A 12,263-nucleotide genomic window follows, 5' to 3' on the forward strand; every position below is an offset into this window, starting at 1 on the left:
TAGAATGTTTTATTCAGCATTCAGCCACGTACAGATTGTTCTTAACTTACCTGAATAAGGAGTTAACTGCCCGGCCCGGCTTGGAGAGCAATCATTTTGAATGTACATTGATAGGCCGTGTAAGATCTTCTTGTTGACGACAGTTTCCTTCCTGGTGTTATGAATGTCGAAGTTTCTCTTCGTTTACCTGGAGCTGGACACAAACGCGAAGAAAATCCGTGCTTGTGGTTTTGTGGACTGTTGCTTGTCGTTGACGGGTTCGTTTTTGTAGTGCCACTTGACAGAGTAGAGTGATAGCGGAACAGAGAGGCATTCATTGATGTTATTGTTGATACGTTTAAGAGGCTTAAGGCGTTGTAAGCCATCACACTTTGCTTTCTTCTGCGATAGCAGGGCATTGGGACCTCCTCTGTAGTAGGGTTGGGCACTATGTCCCTGTTTCGGCACAAGGTGCCGGTGCACAGTTATGTTCCGCTGTTCCAGAACACCGAGTGTCAATTGTTCCGAAACATTCTCAAGCGAGCCGGAGACACTGACTCGCTGTCCCATCAGAAGCGCCACTATGCACTGCCCTTCGCCTACTAGCTGAACTGTGCAGCGGGCGCACGGGACGAGAGGCAACATTACATGCTCCGCGCCAGTGGGAACTGGGAGTGTGCCTGTACGGAACGTGCTGTGTGGTGTGTGCCTGTGTGTAGTTACGGCCATGGTCCAGCATAAAGCTGCAGGGAACGTGAACGAACAGTCGGAACACTGAAATTCGCGCCCAATAATCACGTTAAAAGCTGCTTTTAGGTTAAGATTTTTCCGGTCAATATAAAATACACATAACACGGTTACAGTGGCAGTGCAGGTGTTTAGAATTAACCAATTCAAGAATATTTTCACCAGTTGAATGTATTGGCCTGTATTGTGAGTAATTAGTGAGTAATTAATATCTCGAAAATTTCCCTCAACACTTTCTCGGGGATTGACGTTAAACATTAATTTGGACTTTAAGGAAACTTTTAAGCCCAAGAAAAACATGGGTCGTCGCTTTGGAATTAAAAATATAACTGGATGAATACATTGTTGTACTTTAGGCCGGGCGCACATTGCGAAGCAGTTGGCCGCAGAGCAGGGAAGAGCAGAGCAGAACAGCGCGAAGCTTACGAAATTGCGAAGTGGACGTGAGCGCACATTGCCACGCAGGGTCTCGTCGGTTTTCAGAAATAACATGTTTTCTTTAGACTCTGTGATAATGGGGCATCCAGTATAAAGAGGCTCTTTTTTTCTTTTTCTTCAAGCATTCGCGGTTTTTTTTTCATTTTGTTAGTCATCTTCACAATTTCCCTTGTGCTGATGGCAACGCGGTTATTCAGCTTGAGACAATCGCAATAAAAACAACCACCTTCGCCAGTTTACAAGACTGAACAATATTTCTATGTTACCGATGTTCGGCGTTCATATGGACTAAGCAAAGAATTTAATTCATGATTATTTTTTATATTTTTTACGTCGGACCGACACAGACAGGTCTTATGGCAACGATGGAATAGGAAAGGGCTAGGAATGGGAAGGAAGCGACCGAGGCCTTAATTAAGGTACAGCCCCCCCCAGCATTAGCCTGGTGTGAAAATGGGAAACCACGGAAAACTATCTTCACGGTTGCCGACAGTGGGGTTCGAACCCCCCTATCTACCGAATGCAAGCTCATAGCAAGGCGATCATAACCGCACGACCAACTTGCATGGTAAATTCATTCATAGGATCACAGTGGGGGAGAGGGAAAAATATGTATTTGCAAATGTACTGCTAGATTTTCATCTAGTTGTCACAAGACAAGATACTAAAATCAATCAACATTGACAATCTGTTGTGAACGCGTTTGCATTTATATTTGACAAGACATGATAAATGATTTTCCGTATTTATCTCTTCACATAAATGTGATGATGGATGACGGAGTCGGCGATGATGCTCTCCATAATCAGCATTAGATCTTTGTCTTAAATTCTATATGTTGCGAGAACTTGGGTCACGGATTGTTTCATAGATATATGAGGATTACATTCTTTTGTTTGCTGTTTGTTTAACGTCGCACTAACATATCGAAGGTTTTCGGCGACGGAAGAAGGGTGGAAGATTGGGAAGGCAGCGGGCGTGGCCCTAATTAATGTACAGCCCCAGCATTTGCCTAGTGTGAAAATAGGAAACCACGGAAAACTATCTTCAGGGCTGCCGACAGTGGGGTTCGAACCCACTATCTCCCGAATGCAAGCTCACAGAGGCGCGACCCTAACCGCACGGCCACTTGCTCGGTGGATTACATTTTAGGCCTTTCTCTAAACTACCTTGTTACGCAGCGTGAATGAAATGATTTATAGCCTAGACTGTAGTGCCTTATTCACCGAATTTACATACCGATTTTCATTAAATTCTGTTCAGCCATTTTCTCACGAACATACATACATACGTACATACTGCATTGCAGACCACATGATTCACATAGTACCTACAAAACATGCTGAGACTGAATGGCTGTGGTAATTTTCTCCTCCATTTCTTAACTAACTGCGTGACACGTGCGCAGGAAACTGTATTTCGAAGACTGCGGGTGGAAGGCGGAAGTAGGTGCAGAACCGGCCTGCTCTGCTCTGTCCTGCCGTGTCTGTCAACTTGCGATGGTGCAATGATTTGTGTGGATTACAAAAATCTGCTCTGCGCTGCACTGCTTTAGCTGCTTCTTCTGCGTCCCAATGTGCGCCTTATGCTCTCTGCACTTCGAATTCCTTCCCTCTCAACTTCCATTTACTTTCTTCAATATCTCGAAAATTTCCCTCAACACTTTCTCGGGGAATGATGTTAAAAATTAATTTGGACTTTAAGGAAACTTTTAAGCCCATGAAAAATACGGGTCATCGCTTTGGAATTAAAAATATAACTGGATGAAAAAATGTTGACACTCCAACACAGGGCGGCACATAGCCGGTATCGACAGGCAGACAGCCAAGGCCAACTAATCTATCTAGTGCGGCCTTGGCACAGCACGTTCGGTTCAGGCACATTCCAGCTGAAGCGGAGCATGTCCTGTTGCCTCTCGAAGTTCTCTCTAGGACGCAGTTACAGTCCTGTGTCCTGTGTCTCGGCACTCTGTACCGAAACACTCCGCCTCAAGTTCCTAATGTTGCGGAACAAGTGAATGTTCCGGTCTGCCCAACCCTACTCTGTAGTATCATTGGCTGGACACAGTACTACACTGCAATAAAAATTAGATTTGTTTCCCCGTTTTATTCTTTGAGCGACCATTCCTTCATTTCTTTCTTATTTCGTTATGTTCTTGATCGGACTACGGGACTTTGAAATCACGACAGCCATAAATAGCTCGTGCGATAAACAAATGTATTAGATATAAACGATTAAAAATTGTATTTTCTAATCAGGTTGCACATTGGAAAAGAAATAAGTGCCTCCACGATCCTCTACTTACAACTGGCTCTTAGTTCTACACGCTTCCTTTTATTGGTAATTTTTCATTCTATTCATAACGTCACTTTCTATAAGGAGCTCATTTAACCATTACGGCACGAGGACGACTTATAACTTTAGTTGAGAAGTGAAAAACTAAAATTCGAAAATTAAAGCCTACTCGAAACATTTCCAAATAGACTTTGATTTGGTATCGTAGGTAGATTTTTTTCTCGCGGAAGCTTAACATACAATCGGTGTTCCCCGACATTGTAGACGTGAGAGAGAGATGTAACTGTACTGACTCTATGGTTGATGTTTACAGTAAATCACAATTAAAGGAGGTGAATCTGTTGTAGGTGAGTGGAGAAGTTCAGTTCGGAATTCAGAGAAAAAAAATCACTAGAGTCGTATACCGATAGTTGCAAATCACTGAGTAGCTTACGAAGCTGAATAAATAGCCCTACATTGTACTAAAGGTAACTTGTAAGGTCCAACGTAATCCGAGATATCTAGACACAAGATAATAACAATTTCTGAAACATATAATAATGATAATAAAAATAATAGTACATTGATGAACGTACTGGGAGGACAGGAAAACACTAACCATTGATTGATCTATCGTACCGCAAAGTGGGTGGGAGCGGACAATAATAATAATAAGAAGAATATACATTGATGAGAAGGGAAACATCAGGATTAAGAGCTGCAGTGCAATAACGGTAAGTGTAACGGTATCATATTTTTATCAACATACTGAGCTACTTGTGGTATATGACTAAAAACGACAGGTAATCAAGTTCATTTCTCAAGACTTGCCTGGCAGGTAAAGTCTTACTGACCCTCGAAGTGGGCGGTAACCTATGCGCCATGTTAACTACGATTTATGCTGCCGATAGCGCTACCCGGGAGTGGTTGAACGGAAGTAACTGTTTAGACGGAGAGTAAGTCACCATCATGTGATAGAACCGGCCCTCAGACGTTTCCACGTGATGTCGGCACTGGTGACATTACGTGAACAAAACCTTCTCTTGTATATCTAAAAAAGTTAGTTAAAAATTAGAAGTATACAGACAAATTTGTATATTTATAGATGAAAGCAGACAGCAGCGTTCTGTAACTCGGTTAGTGTTTAGTGAGGTGTGGAAGATTTCGTCTTAGTCTATTCCATAACCTGTGTGGTAGAAGCCTTACGGATTTCTTTCTTCAGACATTGTTACTGTGTGTAAAACAAACAAGGATGCAGACCGTAATTTACTTGACGTTTAAAAATATAAATGAACTATGTATAGTGAAAAGTGTACTACAGACTTGTTTCTTTCTGCGTTCAGTCTGCAAGCGTGTGTGAATTAACTCATCGTATGTACAATCCTCTATTTGCAACTAGCTGTATGGCTTCGTTTAGTTTCACTCCCGTTAGCGTTAAATCATTCACAACTGAGTCCAACCATCGTCTAGGTCTGCCTCTTATTTCCCTTCCAGTTTGAAACTGCCATGGTCACTGTCTGAAACTGAATAAGGCTGTGTGGATGTAGTAGTGAGTATGCCGTACCGGTACCCGACTCAACTCCACAAGATGACGGAAAAGGGTGGGTCCGTGAGCTCGTCATCACGTTGGCCCGTGCACGAACATCTCGGCCGCTTGCGCGCAACAGGTTCGTGTCGTCTAGTACCCGCAGACAGTTGCGAGAACGCCGTCTGTGGTGATCGCTTCACCTTGTGCACGAACCTTGTACCCCTAGTGATGTACAAGACATCATTATCTACCTGATTCCTGTTACTGCGAAACATTGGCATGTGGTTACAAAGGCACATCCTGAAAGGAATACTAGGACAAGAGTTGACGCAGATTTATGTTAAGTGATGTGTGGGGTTGAGAGGCAGCGGGCCCTTGCATGGTCATGAACCTTGAATGAAGGAATGCTGTGCACATAATAATACAAATTGTCTGCGTTCTCGCCGCTCCAGGGCTGGCATTGCTTCCACTTGCTTTTGCCAGACTCTTCCTTGTCTCCTTTTGTGCCTGACCTCTCGTGGTCATCTGTTGTTCTCTTCCTACGAGGTCCTCCATGGATCTTCCCTTTGTAATGCTGGTACGTTCATTCTTCCATTATTTCTTTGATCATTGTTTGGAATATAGTTGTACCTCCTCTTAAAAATAACAATTAGAACCACGCTTTGGTTTGTAGGCTCAGCAGTAGTCCAAATCGCCTGATAGAAATTGTTTTCAAACTTTCCTCATTTAGAACAATGTTTATGAAACACCGATCGAGTTGACTAATGTAAGCTTGCTTTCGGGACATGATGCGAATTCTGAGACTGAACCTTAAAATCTCGGCGACCGGGCGAGTTGGCCGTGCGCGTAGAGGCGCGCGGCTGTGAGCTTGCATCCGGGAGATAGTAGGTTCGAATCCCACTATCGGCAGCCCTGAAAATGGTTTTCCGTGGTTTCCCATTTTCACACCAGGCAAATGCTGGGGCTGTACCTTAATTAAGGCCACGGCCGCTTCCTTCCAACTCCTAGTCATTTCCTATCCCATCGTCGCCATAAGACCTATCTGTGTCGGTGCGACGTAAAGCCCCTAGCAAAAAAAAAAAAAAAAAAAAAAAAAATCTCGGCGACACCTTCGTAGCCCGTTCCCACTCTGGCGTCGCCGAAAAAATACATTCGTTAGTGCAACGCTGAACCGCTTGCGATATATATGAAGGAAAATTAGTTACGGGCACAAAAAGTTTCGACTGTTGTGGTGAAGTGTGTTGTATACAGCTGCTGCGCGCTCTGTATTGACCCGCCACTAGCGAGGCTTCTTGGAGACACCTAATGAATACACACTTCCTCTTCTCGTGCTCACGATGCCTTCCTTCTTTATGTTTTCAGTATCGAACAGTTCTAGGAAGATAATCGTAACTCTCTTCTGTTATTGTTTGACAAAGAGAAAGTTTGACTTAAAAATATGAATTTTCTTTCACTCTTCAGTCATATTTTCTTAGATTGTAACAAGGTAGCCCATGGGACCATTAACGTCTGTTGGACAACGAACAGTAGTTAATACACGGGTTAGAGGAGTTCCATTTACCTCCATAGAAAACTCACATGCTATTACGAAGTATAATATTCATAAGCCATATTCTTGCGGGTAGGAACGGTGTTTTTTGTTCGATCCTACATCTTCTATGGTGTCCTTTTAGGAAGTGATTTTCCATTTCGTTTGTGTCCTAAAAGCCACCCTTCTCTTCTGCTGTGCAAGGTAGCTTTCACATCTCATTCTTTTAATATCTCGTAGGTTTTCCTTGGCCCACTTCTTCATTATGGTAGATTTATTAGTGAAAAGCATTTAAGTCAGTTTTTGAGATGTTCACTCTGTTCTTTGTGATTTATTCCACTCTATTCACTGATATCCATTCAGTCGTATGAGGTCATTTAGGTTACTACATTTTCTTGCCGAGTCTATCCTCCACCACAATAACACGCAGTTACGTTATACTTGGCAGATGCCGCCCACCCTCATCGGAGAGTCTGCCTTACCCGGCTAGAAATAGCCACACGAAATTATTATGATTATTAATGTTATAAAATTAAAATATGATACTAAACTTATGAACTATGGACAGTGGTGAGTACTTAGTAGGTGAAGTAGGGTATAGTCCATTTTTATGTTGGTCTCAATTTTTTTAACTCTTCCTTTCCTCTAATTGGGCTTTATTGTTCATGCTCACTTATTAAGACTTTCAGACGTAATTTTGGATTTTAAAATTTAGTTTATTTTTCAGAATTTCGATTGCCGTACATCATCTGCAAACATAACGTAGTGCGTTCCTTACTCATTAATCGTTTATCTGTTTCCTTCCTACTGACCAGTCAGCATATAACACATGGGAAAATAGCACTTTCTTCACCTTATCCCAGTAATTTCTGGGGTCGCTCATTTTGGTTTTGGCTGGGGGTTTCTACCCTTCCTGACGTCACGTAATTTTTGATATAACATACCTAATTATTATGGCTAAGGATTGACATCGTTTCTGAAGTTATTGTTAATAATTAATAATAATAATAATAATAATGATGATGATGATGATGATGATGATGATGATGATGGGTTCGACCCTGTCGTCTGCAGCCTTGAAGAAGTTTTTTCCTGCTTTTCCATTTTCGCTCCATTCATCACCTTACGTCCGCCTCTTCCTTCCCTTATCCCAGCCTCACCGAAAATATGTTTTTATAATGAATCCATTATTAAGTATTATTCCCTTTGAAGCCCGCCTGATTGCCATGCTCATTAAGACCTATATGGTCTCACACAATGGTTTGCCGGTTCGATTTCTGTTGGTCGAATAACATTTCACGATCAGAATGTTGGCCGGCAATCACTAGATTGCATGCCCAAAGCCTGAATTAAATTCCAAACTTATCCGCAATATTCATATGACGCTGTTGATGGCGATTCGTCCGGCGGATGGAGACATTAAGCCTTGAGCAGACCCGTTAGTACTATTTCAACAGGAGTAGGCATCGGTTTTCACCCTCTCCCTACCTGCAATCGTATATCACGTTAATTTCAGCTCGTTAACTCCTCTGATGGTGTTGACGTCGGGAAGGGATCGGTCGTAAAAACTAACCCTACGAAGATTCATTTCGCTGTATGCCCCCATCTCGTACAGAAACTGGACGAGGGTTGGACGTACATCCCATTGAAATTAGACAGGCAGTAGGTCCAATACAGTACCTTCATAAAACACAAATGCGTATAGAATGTAAGTTAAAATAAATGCAGAAGAGGAAGAAGAGATAAATTGATAGAAATACAGTACAAAAGAAAATAGTTATCAGGTTGATACAGGAATTATCCTTATTCTAAATATACATGAAGTAAAACGGAAGAAAGCAAACAATGGGTGAGTAAGAACAACTAATAAATTATTCGATGGTGCATAGATGGTAAGAAACGAGGAGATAAGATCCGTATTTATAAATTTGAAATCCAGGCCTTCAATTTTTTAACTACAGTGTCTGATCCTGAAAATACCGAAGAATGACTGGTACACGATATTCTGCAAATAATTTATACTTACGAGCACTAATTTGTGGAACATGGCAGGAGATACTATTGTGATCCTCGCGAATCAAATTTGTAATTTTGTTTAACCTTGGTAACGAAATAATCATTCTTCTGTTTAGTAGTGTGAGGCAAAAAGCACTTCTTATACAATACCGTGTTTTGATCCATCAAAAGGGTAAAATATGTGGCTTGTTTTACGATACAAATGCCGCGTTCACAGAAACAAATACATGGTATTGAAGTTGTTGGTGTGATTTTAAAAGACTAGCAGAAGAAAGGTAAGAAATAGCAGTTATGTTGACATATTCAGGTGCACATAAGAAAAGTTTCCATGTCGTGGGGTCTGGCTCTCGGCTCAGGTGGGTTGTCCCTATGAGATCACTACACCGCTGACGTCAGCTTTAGTCCAGTGCACTCCCACGGTCGGCCCGCTTGTGTAAGCGCTCTTCCGCCGCATGGTCGTCAATAACAGTGCCTGGAAACACCGCTAGATGGCAGCACATGCCGTAATTGGTGCGTTAGACTGAGATAGTGTTCATAATGGCAATTCATCTTAACCCGTATTATTTATCTTTGCAAAGTGGTTTGTTTTTACGTAATTCATTACCGGGACGAGATGATTTATTTATACGTCTGTAACAGACATAGCTCCAATTACAATAGCATCCGTGTGGGTGGAGTCCGTTCCGACCCCGACAGAACTAGGTCTTCATTTCACTTAATTCTTAGAGTCCAAATTTGTCTATTTCTTCTTCTGCACTCCTTCTTACACCACCACAGTCTTACTTTAGAAAAATACATTTTATCGGTCAAACTACTGTAGCCAGTATGAGAGTTAAAAGCTAGTTTTCACACATCACTAACATATCACTTAGCTTGTTCATGTTGTAACTGAGATAGGGAAGGGGGAGGGGGATCGTGCTGGTCATTATTTTGTTCGTATGGTTTATTTAGAGTCCAAACGAAGCGTAACAATATTCTTCTTGAGAATACTAAGCTGCTTACACGTTGCTTCGCTTTCTTATTCGGGGTAGGTCATCAGTAAATGAGAGTCAAGACAGTTGATTCGGTCTCTTCTGTATTGCAAACTTCATGATCAGCGAGCTCCATTGTTTTATCGATGATTACCAGATAATTCACAATGTTAAATAAAGGTAATTTAAAAAAATGAAAATGACACTTATCTCTTTTGGTTTCAGGTGAGTACTCTTCATTCTTAATTCTCCTCCTGTTGGTCCCCAGAGACGTAAGTACCGATATTTTTCTTTGCTGCACGTGAATTTAGAGAGTTCGTTTGATACAGTTGCTTACAAATTAATGGAACGGTAGAAACTGGTTCATGCGTAATTGAAGTGGAACAATTTGAACTACTCGTAGCCTAGAACTACGTATAATCTTAGTAAAAAATAAAATCTTACAAATGCTTTACTTACTGATTTTAAACGTACTTCCCAACTCTTAACACTATAATGAACCTCTTTCTCTTCACTCTGATACTATTTTACGGGAACATTTCTTTAAACAGTGCTTAATTCACAAGAGAAAGTATGAAACACGCTAGTTATAAATAGAAAGGTAAAAGTAAATAAACAAGACCAGTCTCAGTATCCCTTTTTGATTTTTGTGGGTTATCTTCCATTCCTCGAAGAAATCTCATTTCTTCTAGAGAGAGGTATTTTCGTTTTCTGTAACCCATAGGTGCTGTAGACATACTGATCAGTAATCGTGTTTTGACGCTAAAGTGAATAAACATTTATTCCCACATTATGTATTGTATGTATACAACTCGCTTCACAGATATCATTTTTCTCTTTCTTTGTATACCAGCACCACTGGTGCAGTCTTCTCTTTTGAGTTCTGTTCTGACGCGAGATAACACACGTTGTTGCTCTCTGAGAGCAAGAATGGAATAACAGTACGTACAACTATGGCTTGAAATCGAAAATTATGTTACGCATTATCGAGAATTATGTTTTGAATCAGTTACAGTACGTAACATTCAGAAATATATTTAATGTAATGCTGTTCTCAGCTTCGCCGAAGCGGCTTGCCGTCCTGGGAAGCGGAGTGGCTAGCCATCCGAACTGCCAACAAGATGAGATTACTGGCAGTCATATTTCCGGCATTCACGGCGAGAGTCCATAGGTTGTACTGGTTGAGGACTTACGCAGTCTACGCAGTGTGTGTGCCTGTGGTGCCGAATCTCACTTCCTCACTGAGTACGGATTGCAGGTAACACCAGTACCGCACATGCATACAAACTGGCCCACAAACGAGTAAATATTGTGCGTCTAGAACTGTACTTGCACGGGGGCTGTTATAGCTCGTTGACTGCGCCTCCATCTTCTGCATTTTCGTACTTACTGTAAGGAATCTCGTCGTGAGCAAAACATGATCAATATTAATAGAAGCGAGAAAAAATCTTCTTTCACCTTTTTTCTTTCATTTTGCACTCGATACCCACTACATGAGAATGCAGCTTAATTTGTATATTTTTTGACTTGAGGGTGCTGTGTGTTTACCCCTCTTTCCTAATCTCTCTTTCATTTTGATTCAGAGCGCTGCAGATGTTCTTCCACCTCCTCAGTAGTAAGCATTGTGACCTCAGGAACGTACAAAATGCCTGACCTTGAATACTGCCTTGTGCTCGATAGATTGTGCAGAGTGCTGTCGGGTCTAAATCATCTCGGAAAAAAATAAATCAGGAATTCCTGAACTTGAACATCGTGTGAGTTGCATTCCCCCTCATAAGTTTTTGTTACAAAATCAGTGAGGGTTCAAATGGTCTGATGTTCGATTTCTAGCTGATTTGTTTTTTTAACTGCGTCTTACTCGAGGACCGCGTGTTTGTCCCAACATATTCCTCTTCACACCACATAAACACGCAGTAATGAATACATCGCTCTGTCGCAGGGCATCCTGCCGTAAAACACCAGGGTGTGGCAGAAGAAGTTAATTTGTTAAAGACATTCCACTTCAGTGACGTACTGGAACCAGTATTTCTTTCTATCCTTAGTAATTTATCAATAAAGATGTAGTAAGTGAAGTGTCAGACTCTCTTTTTGCGTTTCGCGGTTATTAGAAATGGCTTCTCTTTTGTACGCATGCATGTATGTGTAGCGTGTGTTTCATGTTCATTGCTAATAAATGTGACCGGGAGAGTTGGCCGTGCGGTTAGGGACGCGCAACTGTTGGCTTGCATGCGGGAGATAGTGGGTTCGAACCCCACTGTCGGTAGCCCTGAAGATGGTTTTCCGTGGTTTCCATTTTCACACCGGGCAAATGCTAGGGCTGTATCTTAATTAAGCCCACGGCCGCTTCCTTCCCATTCCTAAGCCTTTCCTCTCCTATCGTCGCCACAAGACCTATCTGTGTCGGTGCGACGTAAAGCAAATAATAATAATAATAATAATAATAATAATAATAATAATAATAATAATAAATGTTAGTTTTGACAAATACACATATTTTAACCTTTATAAGTGCAGTCTCAACAGCGACGACGACAACAAAAAATTGAGTGTAATTTGCTAAATGATCTTGTGATTTTTTTCTGCAGTAGGACTTTTCTTGCTTTATAGTGCCTTGAGAGTCTGATTGAGAGAAATTTGTAGCTTGTTGTACGGAAACTCTTTCAGTTGTCACAGTGGTATTAAAAAAACTGCTTTATGATAGTTTATATCGTATCTAGAAAAGTTCGGCAATACGAATAGTTGGCAGATGTACTTCGTTCTGCTTCCCAAGATCTGACAACTT

The 12,263-nt window shown here is 41.4% G+C and overlaps 1 protein-coding gene across 5 annotated transcripts in view; it reads left to right on the forward strand.

Annotated features, from left to right (window-relative positions):
* Positions 1-12,263, forward strand: part of Klc (kinesin light chain) — a 416,901-nt gene that overhangs the window by 115,197 nt on the left and 289,441 nt on the right. The window contains exon 3 of one of the 5 annotated variants that reach the window (XM_067155488.2): positions 9,707-9,753. The exons of the other annotated variants lie outside the window; for them this stretch is intronic. The gene's annotated coding sequence lies outside the window, so the exon portion shown is untranslated. The remainder of the gene's footprint in view (positions 1-9,706; positions 9,754-12,263) is intronic. 5 annotated transcript variants of the gene reach the window in all.

This window comes from Anabrus simplex, chromosome 11, assembly GCF_040414725.1.
Source record: "Anabrus simplex isolate iqAnaSimp1 chromosome 11, ASM4041472v1, whole genome shotgun sequence".
NCBI classification, from domain to species: Eukaryota; Metazoa; Arthropoda; class Insecta; order Orthoptera; family Tettigoniidae; genus Anabrus; species Anabrus simplex.